Source organism: Mustela erminea, chromosome 9 (genome assembly GCF_009829155.1).
Source record: "Mustela erminea isolate mMusErm1 chromosome 9, mMusErm1.Pri, whole genome shotgun sequence".
Taxonomy (NCBI): domain Eukaryota; kingdom Metazoa; phylum Chordata; class Mammalia; order Carnivora; family Mustelidae; genus Mustela; species Mustela erminea.
The window spans coordinates 35,884,946-35,911,660 of record NC_045622.1 but is presented as its reverse complement, the minus strand read 5'-3'; the positions used below and the strand labels follow the sequence as shown (position 1 = coordinate 35,911,660).

Genomic DNA, 26,715 nt, shown 5'->3' with positions numbered 1-26,715 from the left:
GATGGATGGGAGCTTAAAACCAAAGCTACTTCCCTGACTGACAGGCCACCGGGCAGCGAAAATCCCGAGTGCGCACACAACACACCAAGTTCTCTTCTCGGCACCAAAAATACAGAAGGGAACGGGAGAAACTACCCTGCCTTTATGGAACTCAGAGTCTGACGAGGCCACGGTGGTCTGAAGAAGCAAGAGTTCCATGTGTAAAACACACATGGAAATGGGTCGGGAGGATGTCATTTTCCTGAAAGTCCCCAGATAGACTGATGCTTTAACTCCTGACTGAAACATAAAAGTGTAGTCACCGCCAAATTGCATGGTGTTCTCAATTACTTGAGTTCAGTTGTCACTGGCAGGAGGCCCTTTGAGGATTATGAATCATTACCTATACCATGTTATTAAATGGGAAAAATATGTTATAATAGAATGTGACTGTCAATTTTCAGGGGCATTTCAGTCCCCCCGGGAACTGAACTGCATCAGGAGAGGACACGGATGACACAGGAAGAGAAGGAATAACGCAGGTGATATGTGAGTTCATTTCTTTTCACAACACACACGGTAATGAGACAGTTTTTATCCAAAATAACATTAGTAGCATTTGCAGACAACTATCCAAATGACAGGCCACTGCCAGAATTACAAGGTATGTTGACATTTAAAGCTAAAACTCTGACAGGGAGGGGGATGGGTTTTTACTTGGAGCTGTGCCTTCCTGGCCCCTAAAACAGACCTAGAAATACACTTTCTTTCATGGGGGAGCGGCAAGGACATGGAGTCTGCCTTCCATTGTTTTCAAATGTCTTTGTATCCAATCTAAATATTTATCCTGACATTAGTAGCAACTTCAAGTACATTTAATCAAAAGAATATCCAGATGAAATAGAAAGGGGAATGGGAGAGAAATGAACATTGATGAGAGGACACAGAGCTTGGGAATAATTCATCTGTTCATGTTGGAATACACAGACAGTGGTATTTTTGAGGGAGTTTTTGGGGGGAAGTGGGAAAGGGTGAACATCCTGAGATCTTGGCTGTGTGTGTGTGTGTTTATAAGAGCCTGCATCTGGGATACAATTTAAATCCTGATGAGATCTACAACTTTAGGTTCTTTAACTTAAAAAAAATAAATTGACCTATTAAAACAACATCGCTTTGTGGGAATTTTCCTCCTCCTTCTTTTTTCCCCTCCCCAGACATGGCCAGGCTGAGACATCGAGACTTAACAAAAATTGTGGGAAAACACACTGAAAATGATTAGGAAAACAATGAAAGACGTCTGTGGATCTGGGCAAGTCTCTTACACAGCTTCCGGGGACAGACTGAAGACGCAGGCTTCGAGGCTGTGACAAAGTGAGGCCAGCGCCGTCCTGAGGACCCCGGTTACACGGCAGTGCCTGGTTTTTAATGCTCTTGGATAGAGAGCAGGCGGAGGGCACTGGGCTGAGAGAGGGGCCGCCTCTCTGAAGCCACCCCTGACTTTGATGGGGAGGCAGAGCCAGGGGTGGGATAAGCACATTTGAGGGCTGACCTTCCTATGTGGTTCCGCCAGCCACGGGGAACCATCAGTTAATCCCCGGCACTATCAGGAAAGGGCTCTAGGAGGGATTGCCTGAGAGGTGAAAAATGGAGCGGAGCAGCCAATCTCCTACAAGCACCACCACCACGAGGAATCAGACGATGTCACAAAAGCCAGCTTTCATCAAGCCTGATTGTGGTAAACATAAAAACATACGCAGCTGCGGGACAATATCTTGTTAATCGTCCCCAGTGTTCCAAGAGGTAGGTGTTAATTGTCTCTTGTGCTTCCCTGGATATGTCTGGGACCCGGTTTTGCTGCTAACTCGAACATGGATTAGATGTGAGGAAGAACAAAAGGATCAGGAGGATTTCTAGGCAACACAATCTCTTATAAAAATGACATGGCCTTTGCGGGAAGAAGATAATGCTCGGCGGAATTCTAATTTTGACCCTCTTCTGCAAAAAGAATCCAATTTTAATAATCGCGGCCGGTGAAATGGTCATCCTCACAGGGCTGCAGGCTCTACACACGCCTGAATTTGATTAGGCAGCGTCCTGAGAAAGGGTTTACTCTGCTTTTGTCCCCGAGTGCTTAAGTCTGTGGGACTGTCTGTCAAGTCTGTATTATTCCGCCTGACATCGTATTTCTTCCCAGCAACAGAGTGCCACGTGTGGTGACGACCTTCCCGTCTGAACACCTTTCAAAGGAAAAGTCTGCTTCACCCGGGCTTCCTATAACGAGATATGCCAACGGGTACCCTTCCATCGAAAGGGGGAGAAAGTTCGCACGTCCGAAAGGAAGGATAGGAAGAGATCTACGGAAGCCAGGAAAGGGGAGAAACACCTCACATCAAGCGACAAGATCAAAGAGAGAGGCTGCGTCCCCAGCCATCCTTTTCTTTTTGTTTTTTTCACCCCTGAATCTCCTTCCTGGCTTTTTTTTTAAACCCCCCTACCCAAATTCTAACCTCGAGATTTCTGCTTCTTTCCACCTAGCCCTTACCCTCAGGAAAGACAAATACTGGCCCTGGAATCACATGGCCAGGACTCAAGGCCAGGCTCCTTGCTAACCGGCTTGGGACTCCGGACAAGTCACCTTCTTGCTCCAGACCTTAAGAGACTGGATGATATTTTAGGCTTTTGTGGCTGCAGAACAAAAATAAAATTCGAAAAGCCAGTGCCGGGCACCCCTATCCCAGGCCACCATGGTGTATGTGGCCCGGGAGGCATCCCAGGGAGCCACCAGGGGAGCCACCAGGACCGGAGTCGCTGCTCTTCTCTCTACTCTTCTCTCTCCTCCGTGGCTTATGCCACCTCTCAGGAGGGATCTGCTTCCCAGGATGTGCCTGTCCCATTCTCCTCTCGCTGCCAGCTCACTGGTTTTCTCACAGAACAGCCCCCTTGAGTCACGTGACCATCCATGGCTCAGTGGGTGGCCACTCTGGCCGAATAAGAGCCTGGTATTGTGTTCCAGCAGGAAGGGCTTCGGAGGGGACCATCAGTCCGAACACGAGAGCAGGGAGAGGCTCTGAAATTACAGAACCTCCAAGGTCCAGTCTCCCCCTGAGACTGGACGACTGAGGAATGAGTTTTGGGATTGCCTTTTGGAGTAACACCGAATAAGGGGAGGGTGAAGGACACAGAGGTGCCTAAGAAGGTACTGGGTGAGGGCCTGGGGTGGGACACGGTGATGCCAAAAGAAGAAAAGGAAGGCTGCTGCAGGAAGAAGACAGCCTGTCTTCTTCGAAAGCGCTGTGACAATACCTCCATGCATGGGGTTTGGACCCTCTGTTTGGACCCTCCCCCACAAGATGTAGGGTCTGTGTTCCCTCCTCTCACATCAGGGCCTAAGCGTGTGACTGCTCTCTGCCCAGAGAGTAGAGTGGAATTGTTGCTATGTGACTTCTGAGGCCGGGTTACTAAGAGGACACGGCTTCCACTCGGCTCTCTCTTTCGGGGTTCTCATCCTTGGAACCTAGCCACCATGTTGTGAGGAAGCCAAGGTCACGGGGAGAGGCCACATGTAGTGTTCTGGCTGACAACTCCAAGCAGCCAGTGTCAAGCAGCAGACATGTGAGCCAGGGAGCTCTCAGGTGACTCTAGCCCCCTGGCCTGCGGGCCATTCCAGCTGCCTCCGAACCGGGCCAATCCCCGACTGAGCCCAGCCCAAGTTACAGGCTCCGGGGTAAAATAAAGCTTGTCATTGTTTTCGGCCACCAAGTTTTGGGGTGATTTATTATACAGTTACAGCTGCACTGTGTGTGCTCAAATTTTGCCTAAGAAGGCAGATGAATCCCCCCACCCCGCCCCCCTCCGAAAAATGACAAGCCTGACGGTTGAGCCGTGGGGTTCTGACAAAGGCAGCAATGGCTCAGCTACCACCTCGTCTCATCCCCTCAGTGCTCCTTCTTCTCGTGGGCGTTGGCCACCCTCCACATCAAGATGATGTTTACGTAGTCTTACATAATTACAGAAAGGCAAAAATTCTACTTTTCTGCTCTACCTAAACAAGAATCAGCTAGTTTATTTTGTATAACTATTATAATAACCACGAAAACCTTCCATTACTAAGAAAACCTTTCTTTACTTTTTCTCTCTTTGCCCAGCCACACGCCACCCCCACCCTCGTCAAACCTTTACAGTATGTTATTTGGGAATAAGTCTAAGAGGCAAAAAAGTCACTTTTGGCCAAGTGTCCACTCAGCCCCAATATCATGAGAAACTGTCATTAAAGCCTAAATACAACTTACGGACAGTGGCCTTATGCATTCAGCAATGCATACGGATGACCATCAGGAACCATTCGATCCCCAACAAAAAAGAAACAGTAAAACTATTTGGAAATGGATATTTTTGTGAAATATCTGTCCATTGACCAATTCTTTTCTGTTTGTCCTCTGCTATCTTACTTCATACAATATCACAAGCAACCGCTACCTAACCCAACAAAAACCTCCCCTTTTGGGGCGCCTGGGTGGCTCAGTCGTTAAGCGTCTGCCTTCAGCTTAGGTCGTGATCCCAGGGTCCTGGGATTGAGCCCTACATCGGACTCCTGCTCGGCAGGAGGCCTGCTTCTCCTTCTCCCACTCCCCCTGCTTGTGTTCCTCTCTCACTATCTCTCTGTCAAACAAATAAATAAAATTTTAAAAACAAAACCAAAAACCTTTCCTTCTATTATACTTCCCAGACTCAGGTTTATGTCTCATCCATGCTGTCTTAAGTGGTTAGAATGGCACTTTCCCCCTAGTGGATACAGGGTAAAGAGATTCCCTAACTTTGAACAGATATAGTAGAAAAACTGATTATCTATTAGAAGACCCGCATTCTAATTCTGCTCTTTTACTAGATGTGTGTGTGTGTGTGTGAGACTCTCTGTATAGCTCACTTTCTACTTCTACGAAATAGAGTCTAAGATCTGTCCAAGCTACCTCCCAGGTCTGAGTTTGTTTATTTTCTTAAATAGCTATAAATGCACCTCACAAAGCGTGATGTTCTATAACCATCGAAGTAACACATCTGAGGATAAAAACAACCATCCACATGAAATCTTGGGTATTCTCGTGCAGAGCCTTGTATATTCAGCAAGAATCTATTGGGGGCCTCCAATGTGTCAGGCAGACTGCTAGGCACTTACATACTTAGGTTCCGTCCCTCTCCAGCTTTCCTTCCGCACTGACTGACCTTCTGTCTAACTGACATGATAACCCTCCTCACAGGATTAAGCCACAAAACACGGGCATTGCTACTAGAGCTGATTAATTTCAACTAACATTTGCCAAGCATGGACTCTGTCTAGTGGTTTCACTTACAATATTTCATTTAACCCTCATCAACTCTGTTACACACATGCCAATATTACTGTTCTACAGATGAGAAAACTAAAAGTCAAAGCTGTTAAGTAGTTACCCCAAAGCCACACAGCTGGTAGGAAGGCAGACTTGGGATTTAAACCCAGGCCTCACTCAAAGCAAGCAATTTTTTTTTTAAAGATTTTATTTATTTATTCGACAGAGAGAGAGAGAGAGATCACAAGTAGGCAGAGTGTCAGGGGGTTGGGGGGGGCAGGGAGCAGGCTCCCCGCTATGCAGAGAGCCCAATGTGGGGCTCAATCCCAGGACCCTGAGATCATGACCTGAGCCAAAGGCAGAGGCTTAACCAACTGAGCCACCCAGGTGCCCCTAAGCAAGCCATTTTTTACATTTCAATATTATCTCATTCCAGGATGCTTCCTCTTGCTTAAGAGAAGGAATGGAGTAAGGGATCTCTTTACCTTCTACTATAGGAATGGGATTTTTTTTTTTTCATCATATTAGTTAATTATGGTACAGCAACAGAAAACTTCTTGGAAGCTCCTTCTTCTTGAATATCCCTCCTCAAGCTTTTGTATTCAAGGTATCTGCTTATATTTTCCAAGGTCATGAATTTGCCATTGCTTTTATCAATAGGACTCTTTTTTAAAGCAAGTTTAGGTTTATGGCGAACTGCACAGAAATCACAGAGTTTGACATACTCCTCCCCCAGCTTTGCATTTTTTTACATTATTATTTTTCTCTAGTTCCATACCCAAGTAAGCTTGCTTTCCATGAATTCCTGTTGTACATTTTATTGTCATTTCTATCTAATAGAAATGACTATGTCCAGTATATTTGCTAGAACTAGGACTCAAAAATAAATTTGTAAGCTTGCTTCTTGGACAGACTGGGGAAAAGCTCCCTAGGATATGGGGAGATGGAAAGTTTGCATTTGCAGTCTACTAAGTGGGGACAGCCTTGGAGGACATTGCTCCCAGCATAGCACCACATTGCCCGTCATTGGGTCAGTCGAGAGATACTTTGGGTACCATGTTAGAAAAAAACCCACGGGCGCCTGGGTGGCTCAGTGGGTTAAGCCTCTGCCTTCAGCTCAGGTCATGATCTCAGGGTCCTGGGATCGAGTCCCACATTGGGTTCTCTGCTAAGCAGGGAGCCTGCTTCCCCTCTCTCTCTGCCTGCCTCTCTGTTTCCTTGCGATCTCTGTCTGTCAAATAAATAAAATTAAAAAAAAAAAAAACAAAAAACAACCCACGAACCATGAGGAAGGAGAGGATTTCAACACTTTATAATTCAGTGTCTGCATGAAACCTAGAGTCGCAAATGGAGCACACAGGACCCTGAATACGCAGTCATTAATTTTATTTTTGCTAAATATACCCAGGATTTTTAAACATTAGAATTTTTTTTATAAAAAAGTGTTTCCAGGGAGTGCCTGGCTGCCTCAGTCAGTTAAGCGTCTGCTCACGTTGGTGGTATAGTGGTGAGCATAGCTGCCTTCCAGTTAAGCGTCTGCTCTCCGTTCAGGTCATGATCCAGGAGTCCTGGGATCAAGTCTGGCATCCAGCTTCCGACTCAGTGGGGAATCTGCTTCTCCTTCTGCCTTCCTCTCTCCCTCCTCGTACTCTCTCTTTCTCAATAAATAAATAAAATCTTAAAAAAAAAAAGGGGGGGGGGTGTTTCCATGATTTGCTCAAATCATTTGGGAAGGATTTGTGATTCCATGCGCCCCCCCTTGCCCCACAGTGGAACTCTCTGGGGAAGATGAAGACATAGAGTCCCTCCCTCATATTCTTTGTGTTTTATTGGTCCAGTTGGCACCCTAATCCACTATGTGAAGACTGAGTGTCTTGCTATAAAGGAGTCTGTTAGGTGAGGTGTAGCTGTGAGAAACAGTCCAGAAGCCAAGCTGCTCTCAGCGGAGCTATTCCTCATGGCAGTGACAAAGCTCAAGCAATGTCTGAGATGCTCCATCTTGGGGTCTGTTTGCCTCAGGGACTTCTGTTACAAGGAAATAATGGGGTTTGGGGAAAATTGGCCTTTTCGAGCAGGGACAGCCAAGTGTTAAAACCAAAGAGCTTTCTCTCGGTTGAGCAGTTAGGGGCTGACCAGGTGTCTCATGGCAGGTTCTTCCCTTTGTAGTTTCCAATGTTTCCACAGGTGTCTGCATAGGATGGTGCTGCCTCTTGCGGGGGCCTTGACCATGTCCGAGGGGGATGAGCTCTGGGTCTTCCGCAGAAATTTGGCTGGCAGTAAAGCCCAGATGCAGAACTTACAAATTTCTGCCTTCTGATAGATGGCAGAATTTGCTTTCTTACTTTAATAAGCTGTGTCAGGTACCTGCACACTAGAGGAAATTATACAGCAATATAGCATAATTAGCTTTTGCTCCTAAATGAATTATATATTAGCTTTTACAAATTGCCTATCAAATCACGGGAGAAACAGAGTACTTTTTGGAGTCCCGGGAGAGAAGAGATGTACCAAACTGTATTATAAAAGCAATATTGGTATAGCAGAAGGGGTGGTTAGAATAATGACTTCGTCCGTGTTTGCTACCATGTTGGGTAACTCACATGCATCATCTCCTTTCCCAACAACTCTGCTCTGTAGGAACTATTACTATCCTCATTTTAGAGATTGGAAACAGACGCAGCCAACCTGAAATCCTTTGCCCAAGGTTATACAGGTGGTGTGCATCCGAGTGTCAACTTGAACCCAATAGTTTCTGGGGCTCCCTTAACGACTATAGGTCACCATTCCACACAGGGATACAGACTTTTGACAAAGGTGACCAGAAGCACAAAATATCACAAGCACAGTATGATTCGATGAATGCCCCTAAATCGAAAGAAGCATGTTTCACTGATTTTAAAATCATAGCTCAAACAAACCAACAAAGCAAACACACAGGAATAGCACATGCAGGCTTTGGCCCATGGAGCTGGCCTATTCCTTGGACCTTCCTGGTGCCGACTTATGTTCCTTTAACCTTATTCCAAACTGTTGGTATATCTGGTAATCCTCTGAGCGGCTTTTTCTTACTGCTATGAATCGAGATGCTCCAGGATGTTATTTGCTGCCTTCTTCAAGCCTTCTTTATTTTTTTTTTTTAAAGATTTTATTTATTTGTTTGAGAGAGAGAGAAGCAGATTGCCCCCTCTCTGCACCACCCCTCAACCCACAAGCAGGGAGCCGGTTGTGGGGATGGATCCCAGGACCCTGAGATCTTGACCTGAACCGAAGGCAAATACTTAACTGACTGAGCCACTCAGGCATCCCTCCATACTTTGTTTAGAAGTTAGATAATTAAGATTATATATATATATATATATTTTTTTTAAAGATTTTATTTATTTTATTTGACAGACAGAGATCACAAGTAGGCAGAGAGGCAGGCAGAGAGAGAGAGAAGGGGAAGCAGGCTCCCTCCTGAGTAGAAAGCTTGATGAGGGGCTCAATCCCAGGACCCTGGAATCATAGGTTTTAACCCACTGAGCCACCCAGGCGCCCCTAAGATAATATATAAAGAGTGGCACATAGTAGGTAGTTAAATAAAAGCCACTTTTGTCTTAGTTTTAATTACTCAAATACAGATTCTGGGTTCCTGTTATTCTCAGAACGCCAAATTAAGCCATGACCTACACTGAAAGAAACATATTTGGAATTTCCTTGACACTCATCAGGTGCTCTAGAAATATCTGCATTTTTTTTTTAAGATTTTATTTATGGGGTGCCTGGGTGGTTCAGTCAGTTAAGCTTCTGCTTTCAGGTCAGATCATGATTTCAGGGTCCTGGGATTTAGCCCTGCATTCATCAGGTTCGCTGCTCAGTGGGGAGCCTGCTTCTCCCCCTGCCCCTCCCCCTGCCTGTGCTTTCTGTCTCTGTCTCAAATAAATAAATGAAATACTTAAAAAAAAATCTAGATTAAAAGATTTTATTTATTTGAGACAAAGAGAGAGTATGAGGGGGGAGGGGTCAAGGGAGAGGGAGAGGCAGGTTCCCAGCTAAGTGTGGGGGCTCCATTTTAGGATCCAGGACCCCAGGATCATGACCTGAGCCAAAGGCAGATGCTTAACTGATTGAGTCACCCAGGCGCCCCCTCCCCCTTTTTAAAGATTTTATTTAACATCTGCATTTTCAAATGGATGGATGAATAAACGAAAAAATGGTGTATGCACTTAGGAAATCACAGCTGATACTAGCCCAGATTGCCTTGGAAGTAAATGCTTAAACTCCCAATATCATTTCTCAAACTCCCAGTATCAATTCTCCATTTCTCATAAAATAACTAAAATTTTAAATTGACAGGGTCATGTTCAGGAAGGGGCCACTTATTACTGTTCTCTGTACTGGTATTTTTCACACTGCTCTATGGACTCTGTACTCCAGAAAAGGCGTTTCCTCCTGACTCGGGCACTGTGCATACCGATGAATTCAGCGGGCATTAGGGCTGGCATTCATGTGGCCGAGGTAGCCTGGCCTCTGGTGAAATGGAGTTGTCCCTCTGATGTTTCTCACTTGGCAATAAAGTCTTAGTAACCAGAGTCATCGCTCCGGCACCCTGCTATTTAATCTTTGCTGGAAAGTGATGAAAACAGACCTCACTTGTATGAGAACTCTTAGGTTTAGTGAAAGCAACGTGAGAAGTTGCCAAGTTTTTGCTTAGAAACAAGCACATGTTTGAAACCTTGGTTTTCTTTTTTTTAAGCTTCCTCAAGTTGGAAGCTTATAACACAGATACAAAGTCTGATTTAAGCAGTCCTTAGTACCGTCCTCGTTCAGTTTTTAAGATCAGCTCTTGCTGGAACAGAAAACAGAAAGCAAACAAGTCTCGCATCCCCCCTCCCCGGGCCCCCATCCTTTTTCAAATTTATCTAGATATTTAGGCAATTTTTCCCTTCCCGGGGGCGGGGGGAGGGAGGTGATTGTAGCGCATTATTTTATTGACTCATGATTAAAAACTTCTGATGGGAAAACCAGTCAAACAGAGAAAACTGGCTTGGGGGTCCCACAAGTAAAGAGAGAGCATACACTCTGACAGCAGTAAGTACACTAAACAGAAATGAGACTCAACAGAAGAAAATGTTCTTGAAAATATGAAATCCTTTATGTGAACTTTATGCCCTTTGTGAGGAAGTTAGTTTTTTTTTTCTACATAACGTGTACGAAACTGTGATCGGTCGTTCGAATTACTCTGAGGTTCGAGGAGTGCATGCGTGAGTGAAATTGTGTGTGGGAGGGGACTGACAGTGGAAACTCGGTGGTGAACACGGCGTGGGCAGAGGGAAACAGCACATGTGAAACATCACTGAAAGGAAGTATCACAGAAAATCTTATGAGGCAGCATTCTACAGGGCGAGTCAGAGCAGTGTCAAATGTGCTATGTATTTGCTCATTTAAAAAGAAATCCTACAAGCAAAAGATTGTTGATGCCCAAAGAATCACTGATGAGAAACCATTACTTTTCTAACTGAACTAACATTCCTGGAATTCAGCCACAACCTATTAGCCAAGAGAAGATTCTAGTCCAGAGCTAGGGACTGGATTTTTTTCTACATCTGGTTCCACTCATGGAAACAACCACCTCTGCACCCATTATTCTCCTAACATATCTAGTTTAATATAAGAGGTGATTTCCCTATTAGTGCCCTGAGGTATGATTTGATGAGAGTTTGGTAATGCATATAAATGGATTTCCATTATACAATTAAAGCCGATAGGGCCCAATCTAGGCTTCTTATTGAATTTTTTTTAAACTAGTAGACATTTTGCATAGTACAGTTTGTGCTTATTAATTTACTACCTGGTAAATCTTTATATATTATCTCAGTATTTTTGATTACCAAGGGTTAGTCTAAGGGGAACGCAAGCTTTTAAAATTCATTTAAAATGGATGTTTTAAATTCTCTACTTGAAATATCTGAAACAGGCTTTTAACACTGTCATGGGGTAAACTAGAAAGAAAAGTAGTCTCCTACCACTATGACTAATTTCAGGTAATTGAAAATCTATGGCCTTGAAATTACAGCAAAACTGGTTCATTTGTGACAGCAAATCAGTTTTTCTCCCGACAGATTTGTTAATTCATGTCATGTTTCATCATACCCATTCTGTAGGCACACAAGCTATTAGAACTCCAAATCGACACTATCTTGTTTGCTGTAGATAGGATTGTAGGTGTCTTTGTTGAATTATCCAGGAACATTTGTGGGAACTAAAACCTTCATTCAGAAAAGAATACATCACAGGAGTAAGTAGCTTTAAAGATGGAACTTATACTTATACTGTTAGCTTAATCTATTATTATAAAATATTAAAGATGACTACAAGAATTTTTCTTCTAAAGTTCAGAGCCAAGGCATACTACAAATGTGTAAGACTGAGGTTAATGATGTATGTACCAGACATAAAGGCAGCAAGTAAAATCTGAATTCCTATTTTTCTTACCCCCCTTTTTTCCCCAAGGAAATGATTTCACATTAAAAATATGTTAAGAGGAGGGGCGCTTGGGTGGCTCAGAGGGTTAAGCCTCTGCCTTCGGCTCAGATCATCATCTTAGGGTCTTGGGATCGAGCCCCACATAGGGCTCTCTGCTCAGCAGGGAGCCTGCTTCCTCCTCCTCTCTCTCTGCCTGCCTCTCTGCCTACTTGTGATCTCTGTCTATCAAATAAATAAATAAAATCTTTTAAAAAATATGTTAAGAGGAAATTAAAAAGCCACTGTTAATGAAGTTATTTTAATAGATCACTGAATTTTTACTTCTAATGATGATGCACCTAGAATTGGCGGTACCCTTGCATACAAGAAGCAGATAACTCATAGGAGAGAGGGGCCTGGGGATTCAAACATGAGCCACATTCTGCTCCTTAATTTTTAGGCATTACCCCACTTACTTTGCAAAACAAACAAACAACAACCACCACCACCTAGTATGGAAGCATTGTTACAGATGACCAGTCTGTTGATGAGAAATTTTAATGAACTTCTCCAAGGTTGTACCAGTAGTGAGGGGAAGGGTTAGATTTTGAAACCTAGGTTTGCTTGACCACGGAATCCATGCTATTACTGGCCACCTCTTTTAGAGGGATTTGTAATGAGTTTCACATCCATATCTAGAGTCAATTCATGGAAGAATGACAGTCTATAAAGCTCTTACGGCATGCCACAGAACTCTGACCTCTTCCCAGTCTTGTTTAATAATTTATGGTGATGACTTGGTTACATTTATAAAAACATGCTTAGGGAATTTATCAATGACATGTAGCCGAGAGCAATAAGAAATATTTTGAGCAACAGAATCAAGAGGAAAAATCTCTCAACAAGGTGGAACCATGAACCATTCTATTTAATAAGGATGAATGCAAGCCTCTGAACTTGGACTAAAATATCAGTTGCACAAAATGAATAGGATTAGAGAAAAGCAGTCTAGCAGGGGCTAATGTATAAAAAGGATCTGATTTAATTTAAGTAATCAAAATTTTACTGAGGGCCTATTCTGAGAGAGACAATGTCATCCAGAGAGTTCTAGATGATGGTAATCTCAATACCCATCAGTCATATAATGTGCCTTCCAAAACAACTCTGAAGTTGCAGATGTAGATTAGGCCTCCTCTACTCTGTTCTTGTCAGACTTCACTGGGAGTATAGTGTTCAATTTTCTGGATCCCCTGTTAGAAGGGAGATAACCAAACTGATACTTGTTTAGAGGACACCCAAGGCTAGGCAAAGAGAGAACACAAACTACTATTATATAAGAAAGATGCAAAGGACTGAAGAAATTTAAGTAGTAGAAAAAGTACTGTAGAGGAAGCATAAGAGTTATATTTTTAAAGATTTATTTATTTGAGAAAGAGAAAAGGGGAGAGAAAGAGCATATATACCCGTGTGAGTAGAGGGAGGGGCAGAGGGAGAGATCTTTAAGCAGACTCCCCACTGAGCACAGAGCCCGATTCGGGGCTTGATCCCCTGATCCATGAGATCACAACCTGAGCCAAAACCAACAGTCAGACATTTAACCTACGGCACCCCTCATAAAAGTTTGTTTTTTATTTTTATTTTTTTAAGATTTTATTTGTTCATTTGAGGTAGAGAGAAACAGAGAGAGAGCAAGCAGGGGGAGAGGCAGCAGAAGAAGCAGACTCCCTGCTGAGCTGGGAGCCCAATGTGGGGCTTGATCTCAGCACCTGGAGATCATGACCTGAGTTAAAGGCAGAGCCCCAACCATCTGAGCCACCCAGGTGCCCCGAGAGTTATTTTTAATTACCTAAGGTTCTAGCATGTGGAGGAAGGTTTGAACTAATTAGGTGTAGACCCAAATTCTTGTCTTGGACCACCTCATGGAGGTATAAGAGGCTGGCTCTGAGAAACAGACTACCTTAGGGCGTCTGAGTTCTGTCAGTGACAATGTTAAAGTCCAGCTCGAAGGCCACTGATGAAGCTGTTTGGGCAGAAATCTCTGCATGGATTCATACCCAACAGGGTGGCATCCAAGGCATGTTCATACAAATCCAGATAATCATGTGAAGTTTGGGCTTCTGCAGTTGCTCAGCCCATGAATAAACAGAGTCTGGGGGAGGAGAGGAGAAGCTTCGAAATCAAGGGAGGCTAAGCTTTTTGCAAAGCCAAATGTCAAGGCTGGCTGAAGAACATGGTGGGAACCTGTGACACTAAAAATGGGCTGTCCGGGAACCACATGGTTTCTCTGAAGGATGAGATTTGCTTTCACTTTTGACAAAAATTACATGAAACACTCGCCAGACTGTCCAAGACTAGGTCCTTACCGTCCTCTTCTATGGTCCTTCATAACAAGGAATGTCATAGCGACAGATCTGTTTCTAAACCTAGTCTAAGAGATAAAGACTCTGTCAGGCAAAGAGCTCTAGATCAAGTGTTAATGTCACCTGGACACAAATCATCTTTAAGGTACAAAGACCTCAGGTCATAAGACCCTATAGTTTAAAAAAAATGGAGATTATCTATGAAGAGGTGCTTTGTGATTTTATAATCCTACCCTTTGTCTTCCAACCCAAGTCCTGTTGACACAGCAAAAAATTTGGAAAAATTTTTTGGAAAAAAATTCTAAAGACTGGGAAGCATTTCATAGCTAAACTAGCATTTCTTAGAATGACCCCATTCTAGCTACTTACTCTCAGTGTTCCATTATATGGAAGCAGAATAAGACTATCTTCCAGTCTTACAAAGGGCAGTCAGGTTATACATACTTGGGATGACCTATACTTGGGACATAGGCCAACATGAATGATCAACTCCAACTAGACATTGCCCAGTGATCATGAATCATGGAAATTCACCTGGCTTGCTTCCTGCAGGCCATCTGACTCTGCCCTTGTGTGCACTAGAATCAAATTATTTGAAAATAAAAATTCTAGTGGAGCACATTTCTTAGAATAATTTACAGTACTGTGAAACCCAGGAATCATCTCTTATGTATACCATTAAAACTCGGGTAAGTGATTCAGGAACTATTGTGCTCATTCTCTGGCTCTTGCCATCTTCCATTGAGGAAAACATGATGTTGGGGGAACAGAACTGTGTGCCACTGTGCTTCCCCAGCTAGAAAGACACTGTCAATATTGTAATATTCACTTGGCAGAACACCATGTTAAAGACATGCCGGTGGGTTTTTTGAGCTCTCCTATTTATATAACATCTTTAGCTCTAGAAATAGAAGAAATAGTGATAAAACAGCTAATCCTATGAGGTTCAAAAAGACAAACTATATTTTCTAGAACATATTTAAAGAAGTAATGTATTTATCAATTTCAAATGAGGCACTCTCCTTTCTAACAAATTTATTCTTCATTGGTCTTTACCCTTCAAAAAAAAAAAAAAAAAACACAAAAAACCAAAAACAGGATGTGAGGAACATCTATTTGACTTGTCCATTTACTTGAACCAGACAATCATACCTTCATCTACTGCTCTGACCTGCATTTTAAGAGACATATCAAAGGCAGCTGACAATTCCACCATGTGGTATTTTCCTTCTTTCGGTGTTCCTTTCCAATTCTCACTGTAGCTGTGTCTGCAGAGGGGACGGTCCCCAGAGGGGAGAGGATCCAAGCCTCCTGTTATCTGGATTCAAGCATTCTTTTTATACTCCTACTGTTTGTCTAAGTGGTACCGAATGACACAAAGCACAGGTCTTTCCATCAAAGGGTAAACAACCCAGAAATGGCCTCAAAATAAGAAATAAAAACTGATAGTCACAGAAATAAAAGGAAGTCCAGTCTCTATAATAGCAGACCAGGTGGTCAGTCCAATAAATTCATGTGAACAATGGTCAGTTGAATTGGTGGCCGGAGTGGCAGAGTGGAGGTGGTGTCTGGTGGGGGTGGGAGGTATGGATCAACTAGACCAGTTTAATTATTTTATTAAGGGGTCAGTTTTACTAAGGCCCTAATTTTGACCTGGCAATACTGTATATGCCTAGTTGAAACCTAGATTTGAACAAAGTAAAGGTGAGAGTTGAAAGCATAATTTGGGAAAGGGACTAGCTGGAGGCTCAAATTATGTGGTGTGGCTCTCTCCCCAGCTGGAAGCCACTAGATAATTTCCTCCATTTCATTTTGCCTGAGTAAAAAACAAACCACCTTAACATAAAGTAGTTTCCTGCAAGGAGAGAATAAATTGGTAGCATTAAATGATTTGTTCTCTTTAGCTTACAATCTGGAGTTGGATGAGATAAAATCTAGAAAAAGTACAAATGAAAGAACTACATTCTGAAATGTTGCTTTCTTTTGTTCAGATGAGCTAAATGTGTCTCTCTTCTTTGGTAGCCAAAGGCACAAGAACTAAATACAAAATTCCTTGGGGAAAAATGTTGCTACAGGGCTGAGTCCATTGGCTCCTTTCCCTCCCTTTATTCTTGGGAAGAAAAGACACTGAAGGGAATGCATTAAAATCCTTCTGACGTTCAATTCTTGATCCCTCCCTGCCCCTCAAACCTCTCCAGCCTCTCTGACAGTTAAAGGAACATTGTCAAATAGGTGAGATTTTATATTTAGAATTAAAGTGCTTAAAAATTTCCAAGAGAAACGACATAATTCTGTGATACATATGTTTGCTTGGGAAATAAGAGATTAAAAATATTCAGACCCTGAACTTGTTTCTTCCTGGTTGTTTCTGTGTGGGCAAAAGGAAATTTGAAGAGCTAAATATTCTGAACAGTGTAGATATGCAAGCTATAGAAACCAAATCTTTCTACTTCAAGTTTTCCCTCAATTGTGGGCTTTCTCCCCTATAGATCTAACTTCTGATAAAACTCCATGCCATGATATAATCTCTTGCAAAGTCCTGGGTAGGCTGGTGCATCTCTCAAAAAAAAAAAAAAAAGGTGAATACATTTATATCTACAGAGTATGCTGCATCGCTCTCTTAGATTTTATGTCTGTTACCAGAAACCCCTCAACTAACTACTTGATAGTTCTGGGGAACTCCAGTGGAGGGGTAAGAATATTTTCCCAAGAGTGCTCAGAGGCAGTAAGTGACCAGAGGAGGAAAGCTCAGAGGCTGAGCTTCTAGGAATGACCCAGAGATGGAGAAGTTTTGCATTTCCTCCAGTGGGAAAGTACTGGGGAATATTAAGATGATTCTTCCATCAGGTCACAAACTCAGAAAACTAAATATGAATTGTCTGTGCCTTTGGGGATCTGCTTCACCAAGAAAGTGATGACTAATCTCTGCTACCGAACATATAGGCTGGGTAGAAAAAGAGTGAAGCATGATTTACTAGGATCCAATGGAAGTGAAGAGAAAGTTGCACAGAACAGCTGGGACACACACATCCATGGTAAGGACAATTTCCAATGACTCAGCAAAAAAGGCAAAGGCCAGATGTGTATGCCTGAAGATGAGCTATTAGTAGTTTATTTGAAAATTATACTCTGATGAGCAAACTACTGTCAATTTTTAGATAGCAAAAACTACCTGCTCGCCCATCTTTCCTCTCTTCCTGATTTACAGTGAGTCACAGAAGAGTTAATATTTTCTCCCCCTTAATCCCTAAAGCAAGTAGGTTAATGATTAATTGTACCAGCCGGTTTTGTTCAGAGAGGTTTTGTTCAGAGAATCCAAACACTGTCATTACATATGTCAAGAGAGTTCAACTTCTCCGATCATCTATACATTTTGAACTGTATAATTTCACAGCATATACCCTTATGACAAAGATGAACAAACTGAGCATGACAAAATTAATTAACAATTAAATTCTTAGAGGGTAAATATGAGTAAAAAAGTGGCTTGTTAATTAATGCTTTGTACACGCAACATTATGAGCGACCCCGTGCCTTTAAAAGCAAAAATGGTGGGGATAAGAAGATTGTTGGTCATGTGCTTTCTTGCAGCAATTGAGAAAATAAATAGCTCATGCCACTGGGGTGACTTCCATTCTAGGAAAAGTTAGTTTTTTCCAATCGGTCTTAGAAAAGAACTCTACTTGAAAAATCTTTTTTGTAAGGTAACAACTGCTCTGGGCTGCATAAAACCCCTTCTCTTAGAGAAATGTTGCCCTGTTTGCCTAGTCACTTACTTTTGATACCTGTGTATAACAGGGAAAGAGACCTACGCAACAAGGCAGCACGGAGGGATTGACCACTGAGATGAACCAGTGGTCAGGCAGCAGTAGGGCTGTTTATCTCACCCACTGAAGATAAAGACAGATGGTAGAATCCCACCGTGAAATTCCAGTGGAGAACGGAGGATGTCCTGTCCCAATGCTGGAAGCAGGAGGCCCATTCCTAGGTCTGAAATACCCCTTGGCTCCCCTCTTAGCCCAAAACAAGAAACTGTTCCTGTCTTCCTGCTTGAGGTAAATAAGGTTAAGCACAATTATAAATTACGTGCAGGTGATCCTTTGCCCGCCCAGACCTCTTAGAATTGCTAGCCTCTCCTGTCTCAAACTTTTCCCCTTTCTTCCTCTCCACCCAGTCTTTCCATGACCCAATGGCCCCCTTTTTCCCAAAAGGATTTAATACATCTCCATGTGAAGTTAAATCAACATGTTATTCTTGTGGTCCTTGTATGTGAGTCTCATCTCTACATGTGGAATGCTAAGCATCAGGAAGCAAATGGCAGTAGGTAGTTGAGGGCAGGAGTTTACTCAGTGCCTGTAAAAATCACCCCAAGAAAAGGTAGAGATGGGGTCGCCCGCTTAGGCCACTATAGCCTGGGAGGCTAAAGCTGCTCACGGGCAAATTATGCTCTCAGTGTGGCCAAAACCCTACGTGCTGCCCAACTCACTGAGATTCACAGTCACACTCTCCAGAAAAGTAAAAAAAAAACAAACAAGGTTTAAGTCCAGAGACACATCAGCAATGGTCTATATACAGGAAGCCCCTGGCTCCTCCCTCAACAGAACTAATTTTAAATAATAGAAAATAAATCTGGGTCAGTTTTTGGAGCTATAAATCCAGTTGCAGTAATTCTGACCTCCATTAACATAACTATTATTTCAAATTCTGCTCTAACAGTTGCTCTGACTCTTTGGGGCCTGGGAAGCAATCCAAGCAACCAGAGAGAAGCAAGTCTTTCACATGCTTCAATCCCACCATTCCAGAAAGAATGTAAGGGAGACCGGGGCAAAGGACAATCTTTATTGTGTTCCATTCCACATTACTCCTACCTCCACTGACTCTCTCTCAACCTTAGCCTGCATTTCCTCTCTGTGGATGCTTGAATATTTTCCACGAACATTCCACACAATTGTCAGTCACCTACCATGATTGGGCAGTTGGCTCCATCTAAAGACACCAGACTCTGCCTTCAGGAAGCTTATAGTCTAGCTGGAAAGACAGATCATTAAATAAGCACTTGCTGTAACTATAACTGTACCTAGTAAATAGTGATTACTCTGTGCTGAGGGAGGGTCAGAGGTCATGGGAATCCCTCTTCCGAGGGGTAGGAGTGGAGACTTCAGAGTGTGGAGAAGTTGGCCAGGTAGGGTGTGAAAGCTGTAGAAAGAAGAGTGCTCTGGGAGAGGGGACAGCCTGCGTGAAGTTCCAGAAGGGAGAGAAATTTGACATGTTCGAGGAAGCAGAAATGACATCTGGAGACTTGGGCGAGTAACTCAAGACAAGGTCAAAAGGAACTGCGTGGTTAGACAGGCAATGGGAAGCCATATAATCTGGCAGGTTATATGATCTATTTTGCATTTTAGAAGATCACTAATGACAATGTGCAGAATGGCCTAAGTGGCTGGGAAGACTATAGCTAGGATGACATGTTAGAAGGCTATCAGTTGACCCCACGGCCACTCACTCCTTCAATCCCTTCAACCACATCAAGCCAAGTTCATGCTCCCAGGCATAGCTCATTCACCTCAGGATTTCTCTGAAGATCAGAAAATGCTCCTTTCCACACTACCTGTTGTCAGACTCACTGATTTAGGGCCTGTTCTAATTCTACCAACTGGGAGTATACCTAATAGCTCTTTGAACATCCTAAGTCAGGTTTCATGTCTTCCCTATGTCTTTTCTGAGAATGGGGTAAATTCCTGGCTACCCATCAAAAGTTCCCTCACTAGTTCCTCACAGGATATACTCGACTCCATTCCTTTCACCAACACTGGAGTAGATGCAGGGTCTCTGTTCTCACACCATTCTGGTGATTTATCTCTGAGTTTATATCTCTTGTAGTGTAGCTCTTGGAACTGAGAAACATACCCCAGGTATGCTGTGGACAAGACAGAGGAGAGGAGGCCTGTCACTTCTCATGGAGAAAAGACTAGTTTTCTGGCGAGTAGAGAGAGCACTGTTCTCCAAAAGGCAAAGCAACAACCATCCTTTCCTTCTTCCTATGGGCCACATAATTACCCCCAAGTAAAGGCTACATTTTTCTGATACTCCTATAGCTAGAAGTGACCACGTGACAAAGATTTGTATGGAAGTGTTGCGAGTGACTTCTGAAAGGAGTCCTTAAAGAGAGGGGTAGTCCCAGCTGCTGCTGCTCCCTCCCCCTTCTTCCTGACTGGGCCCCAGCTGCCATCTCATCTCACCTCATGCCGGCTGAGCTGCAAGAGAGAAGGAATGTAGATAGATCACTGACCTGCAAAGTGTCTGCCTCTGCTGGATCATACCTTGGAACTTCTCTTACAAGAGAGAGAAATAAACAAGTACGTTGCTTAACTTACTTTTATGCTGTATTTTCTGTCACTTACAACCACCAAGTGAAGTCTGACCGATACACGTTCTTTAGGTCAGAAAATTTATTTCTATTAATGCAGCATAGGAATTTGCTACCTCAACCACACCACATTAAGAAATGTTTTTTAGCCTTTTCCCCTGGATCTGCTAGAAGACCTAGATAGGTCTCCTTCACTGAAATGGTAGGCAAAAAAATCACCAGGGATCTTCAGAGGGAGGCTGGTTTCGAGAATGGATGAAGACAGACATGAAGCATTGGGCTGGGGGCCCCATTCCTCAAAGGGGCTATATCCTCTCTAAGATTTAGGTCCCACATTCTTCCAGGGCTGTGAGGCTTTGAGCAATTCATGACAGACTGAGCACTTCTTTGTCTGTCATGTAGAACTTGTTCCGGGGAGATGAGTGAGACTATTGATGACTCCATTGTGTTGGGAACGCATTTGTCAGTGCTTCTGTCTGAGGACTCATGGCTCTTCTTATTCTAGTTCCCCCACATCCAGTCCCCTGACGCTAAATCTAACTGCTTAGTCAAAATCTAACTGCTTAGTCAAAAAGGTTTCTGTTGACTCATGTGAACATGCATCATGGCAAAACAGTGGCAACATTAATTGGCAGGAAGCCAAACCCACCCAGAAGTCTCCACATTTTCTATAAAAGATGAATAAAAAAAAAAATGAATGCGAAAGTCCCTGCATGTCTCATCAGTTTGGACTAATGCCAAAATGAAGACTAACCATCTCATTAAGCAGGGTTCAACTTCTAGTTCCATCCAGAAGAGAATCACTTTTTAGCTAGAAGAAAACTTTATTGAAAACTCTCTCCTGAGGGATAAAGAGGGGGATGGTGGCCAAGAATCCACTTGGATAAATTAAGAAAAGCAAAGTGTTAGTACTTCACACACAGCTGAGGAATTCAGTTATATTATTATTACCAACTAGAAGGTAATAAGAACCGTAGTTCAAACAGATGAAAAGATCAGTCACAAAAAATAGGTACAAGTACCCCTAATGAATGACTTTGCCCATCATTAATCTCTATGGATACAGTCACTAGTCTACTTAGTGTTCAGGGTAACTGTGACATCCCTGATCAGGAGAACCCATGCCTGAACTCCACGTGGTCCAGATACAAAATGGGGAACTTCCAGCTTGGACAAGCTGATGGTCGAAGTCCATTTCTTGAATCAAATCTGAGTAAATACAATTCTCCTAATAAGCTATGAGCTCGACTTCAATCTTTTTCTTCTGTTTCTCTATGAGGAATGAATGGAATCTCTCTTGGGAATTATCCTGTGTCTAAGAGGAAAACAAGCACGAAAAGTTCCCACATTTGGAAAACTAAGAGCCTGACAGATTTCATCAGAGAAAGATGGCCTAAGTTAGTACGTTCCTCACAGCAACACTCCTGCAATTTATTATTTCCTTCAGGGCACCATTATGCCTCACACCACCGCCTCTTCCTGCTGACATCTTAGGAACTTCTGGACAAGTTTCCATCTGCAGTAGTGCAAAGTGTGGGGGTGGGGAGGGGTGAAGGGGTGAAGAGATGTTGAAATGGCATTAAGGGCCCAGCTGAAATTGGCCATTTCAGGAGATAAAGCCAAGAGCAGTGGCACTGATCCTTACATGACATGAGCAAAGAGGTGACAAAGGAGGGAAAAAATGGGAAAGACAATTCCATGTAACAAAAACAACCAAGATGGCGAGCCCTTCTGAACTTTTTGGTTTTCTGATCTAGAAGCAAGATTTCATGGGATTACAATGTTTTCACCTCTTTTGAGAACAAATGGCTGGTTTTTCTTGTCCTTCTTTTTTTCTTTTCCTTAATAAAAAAGAAAAGAAAGGCCTCATTTATTTATGGGTGCATGGCATGAAATCTGAAAATACAGTGTAAAAAATTATTTTCAGGATGAGTTCTTTAGAACAAATGGCATGTGCTTAATTGTATGCAACTATTTAGAATAATTATTTGCACCTTTTTGATGGCTCTCAAAGCATTTCTCTCTACCATGTAAATGTGACTCTAAAAAGGGAAGTGGATCTCTGGGCACTCAAAAAAAAAAAAAAAAAAAAAAAAAGAAAAAAAAGGAGAAAGAGCAGGAGGACAGGGGGAGGGGAGGAAGAAAAGTAGGAAGTTTAATTGCCAGAAGGGAATGTGAGTTTCCCAATTACAACACTATCTTGCCATGTGCCATTCCCTCAAAAACTCTGTATCCTCTAGAAGTCTATTTAGAATAAGGAACAATTAATTGCCCTAAGTCTGGAGTCTTACTCTGTATGTTCCAAATTCTGGGACCATTAGGATTATTCCCTGAGAATGACTCACATCAAGGACCTACTTATAGTCAAATAAGTAAAAAGTGTTTGTGAATAAATCAAAATGTCTATGAAGATAAAATCCTGTAGAGTTCAACTGCAGTCACAAGAAAACCAAATTAAAGGACTTGGGGAAGTCTTTAATGGAACCATGGCTTCATTGAAATCATAGACAAGGGGCACCTGGGTGACTCAGTCATTAAGCGTCTGCCTTCAGCTCAGGTCATGATCCCAGGGTCCTGGGTTTGAGCCCAGCATTGGTCTCCCTGCTCAGGGGGAAGCCTGCTTCTTCCTCTCCCACTCCCCCTGCTTGTGTTCCCTCTCTCTTTCTCTCTCTGTCAAATAAATAAAATCTTTAAAAAAATCATAGACAAGGAGGAAGATTCTGTCTTCCCCATTGTGGATGAGATAGAAAAAAAAAAAAAAAATCAAGCAAGAGGGAATAGCTTTCCAGCAGTTTTATTGGTGTAATCAAATACACATGAAAAGGCACAACATGGTCACCAGCCATGGAATCCCAGAATAGAATCAGACACTCTTTAGGAAAGTGCTAATTGCTTCAATATATTTCTGCAAAGCTGGCAAAAAAAAATCAGAGATTGGGAGAGTGGAGGTAAAAGCTTGCTTTGAGCAAAAATATTTTGATCCAGAAGAGAAGCCATTTGAGATGGGGTCCACCAATGACTAATGTGTTCAGGAGGGTACTTTTTACCTATAGAATGTGTGCTCCCAAAGGACACATTGAATGCAGTGTTTTGGCTAAGGTAAGAATGTGATACATATCTGTTGAAAATATGAACCTATGTCATCTTTTTTCTCACTTATAAATGACAATATAGTCAAAACCACAAAAGACTCTTCAGTAATATATCCAAATTCTAATAACATTTAATCAATAAATATTTACTGAACACTTACTAGATGCCAGGCTTTGTTTTAGGCACTGGGGATTCAGCAGAACACAAAATGGAAAGTCTCTGATGGGGCACCTGGGTGGGTCAGTCAGTTAAGCATCTGCCTTTAGCTCAGGTCATGTCTCAGAGTCTCAGGATTGAGTCCCCACATCAGATTTCCTGCTCACCGGGGATTCTGCTTCTCCCTTTGCTCTTCAACCCACTCTCACCCTCTCTCTAACTCTATCTCTCTCAAATAAAGAAATAAAATCTTAAAAAAAAAAAAAAGGAAGTCTCTGACTTCATGGTGTTTACCTGTCAATGATAAAGGCATGGCATTAGACCACTGCCTGCACTAATATGTTTAATACTCTCTAAAAGTGGAAATTTTAATAGTTCTTCAGATTACTTGACCATGAATACACTAATCAACTGGTTATATACTTCCTTAAGAATTGCTGCTTCTAGAAAAGAATGTAACAAGTCCCATCAGATTCAACCTAAAAATGTACAAAATGTCTGCTGTCAGATCTGACTCTATACTTAATAGGCCATACTCATAATTTATAGATATCCAGATTTTTTTTTTTTTTCTCAGAGGTCAGTCAGCCATAAGGCTGCTAACTAAAAAAGATGGCACTCTTTCCCTTGAGGCACTGTATTCCAGGGGAATAGGTCCCAATTCACAGAGAAATACATTTAGACATCAATGACCAAATGTAAATATAAGTAAATGACTAACTCAAATGCAAAAATGCTTTTGTGGTATAGACAATGAAATGAATCTATAACATCATACTTAGGAATGGGTGAATCAATGATGGTGAGCCACATATAAAAATACTTAGCCTATATAAAGATGTATTTGTTGAGACTTTTACCAAAAAATTCAGTCTGATCATTCTTAATAATCTGAGTTCAAAAACACACTGTCAATTGAAATCTTCTTTTCTTTTCTACTATATCAGTGAAGGTCTTGACAGGAAATAGATGGTACACTCCAATTAGGATAATTTGAGGAGTGGCTGTGGAGTAATCATCCAGGTGTGAGTAGGGAGTAGGGAGTCCCAAATGATAGAGCAGGAACCCCGGGATAATAGCAAAGACACTGTCACTATCCCTAAGCCTGGAGGCCCAGAGAAGAAAGAAGTTTCTGGAAGCAAGGAGAGAGTCGTGAACAGCAGGCTGTTTTGTAAGGAGCAACAACTTTCTGGCCAGAGCAGGCTGGAAAAGGGTGGAGATGGATCCACAGGGGCAAGTGGAAAGTATCTGACACACACACGAAATATGCTATTGCCCAACCAAGTTGATTAAATATTCATTCAGTATTCATTGAGCTCCTACTAGCCAATCCCTGTACTATGTGAGGACTCTAAAAAGAGAAGAGAAGTCATGGTGTTTGCCCTCAAGGAACTCAGAGTCTAGTGTGGACAAGAGACATACAAACACACTAAGTAAAATACATTGCTCCAGGCAAGTTCTGTAACAGAAATATGAGAATATGTTACAAAAATAAAGGAGGTTGAGGAGGAGAGATCCTTTGGAAAGGGACAGTATTAAGGAATTGCTGACATAGTCTTACCTACACTTTTGAGTTAATTATATTCAGGATAATAAAGAGGTCACTAAATTATGGGGCTGTAATTCTACTGATATGTTTATAAAGATAAAAGGATATGCATTAAGAGGTCTCGGCAAAGACCCTAGATGTGTGTGTGTGTGTGTGTGTGTGTGTTTTAACCACAACTATCAGAAATAGTTCAGTGCCTTTGAGTTATAGGGGAGGAAATGTGTTTAAGTTCACAGCAGAGAGAGAACAAGGACCCAGGTCTCCGGGATCCCTGCCACAGTGGGCATCAGAGTCTCCGTGTGTTAGAGGTCATGTTAGCGGCGCCTAATGGAATCTATTACTCTCCTCTCCCATCATGGGTCTACTATATTTCATTTTTTTTTACCCTTCATTCTTCTTACACTGATTAGAGGGCCTCTCAAAACTGGCATCAATTAAATTCTTAAGAATCAGAAGCTCAAATCCTTAAATCTGTTACTAAGCAGTAAACTTCAGTAATGTGTTTTTCTCTCTACTATTTGTGGTAGCCTGTACTTTCCTGGTGTGATTTCTTTTTATATAATGTGTGAATTTTACAGTATGATGTCAACATGGTGAAATGCATAACCATATGGTTGCCACAAAATTGAACGCTCCAATCTGTGAATTGTTCCTCGAGCAATTACTGTAGTGACCTAATTGTTGCCATTTATTGTTTTGGTGGTAACAATTATTCAGAGTTCTCTGAGTACTTGACCCCTGAGTTACACAAATGTGGACTGCGAGGGTCCACTTATATGCAGACCTTTTTTTTTTTTTTATAAATACAGAAAAATACCATAAATGCATTTTCTCTCCCTTCTGAGTTTCTTAATAACATTTTTTCCCTCCAGCTTATTTCACTATAAAAATACAGTGCATAATACATATCGTATACAAAATACATGTCCATCGACGTTTAGGTTATCAGTCAGTATTCTGGTCAACAGAGGGCTATTAGTCAAGTTTTTGGGGAGTCAAAAGTTGTACATGAATTTTTGACTGTGCAGGGCATCAGGGCCCCTAAGGCTCTCGCACTATTCACAGGTCAACTGTACTTTAACACAACAAACCCACCAATGTATTTCATTCACTCAGTTCTACGGGACCGAGTGTGAACTTCCAGGGACCATTCTCAAGGCCTTACCAGGATGCCCGGTACACTGTACATATGCTGTAATTGTTTCATCTTTAAACATACATTTAGTGTCTAGTGTTTAGTGTCTTGTATATTTCAGGCACAGAATTTGGGATACAAATATAAATTAGACATGGTCAGTCCCTTCATGTGGTTCATGCTAAGTTTAATTAAGATTTTTTTTAAAAGATTTTATTTATTTGTTTGACAGAGAGAGAGAGCGCGCACACACGCACAGCAGGCAGAGGGAGAGGGAGAAGTGGGCTCTGCATTCAGCACAGGGACTG

The 26,715-nt window shown here is 42.3% G+C and overlaps 1 protein-coding gene across 1 annotated transcript in view; it reads right to left on the bottom strand.

Annotated features, from left to right (window-relative positions):
- MAML2 (mastermind like transcriptional coactivator 2) overlaps window positions 1-26,715 on the bottom strand; it is a 344,668-nt gene that overhangs the window by 187,460 nt on the left and 130,493 nt on the right. The gene's annotated exons all lie outside the window — the stretch shown is intronic.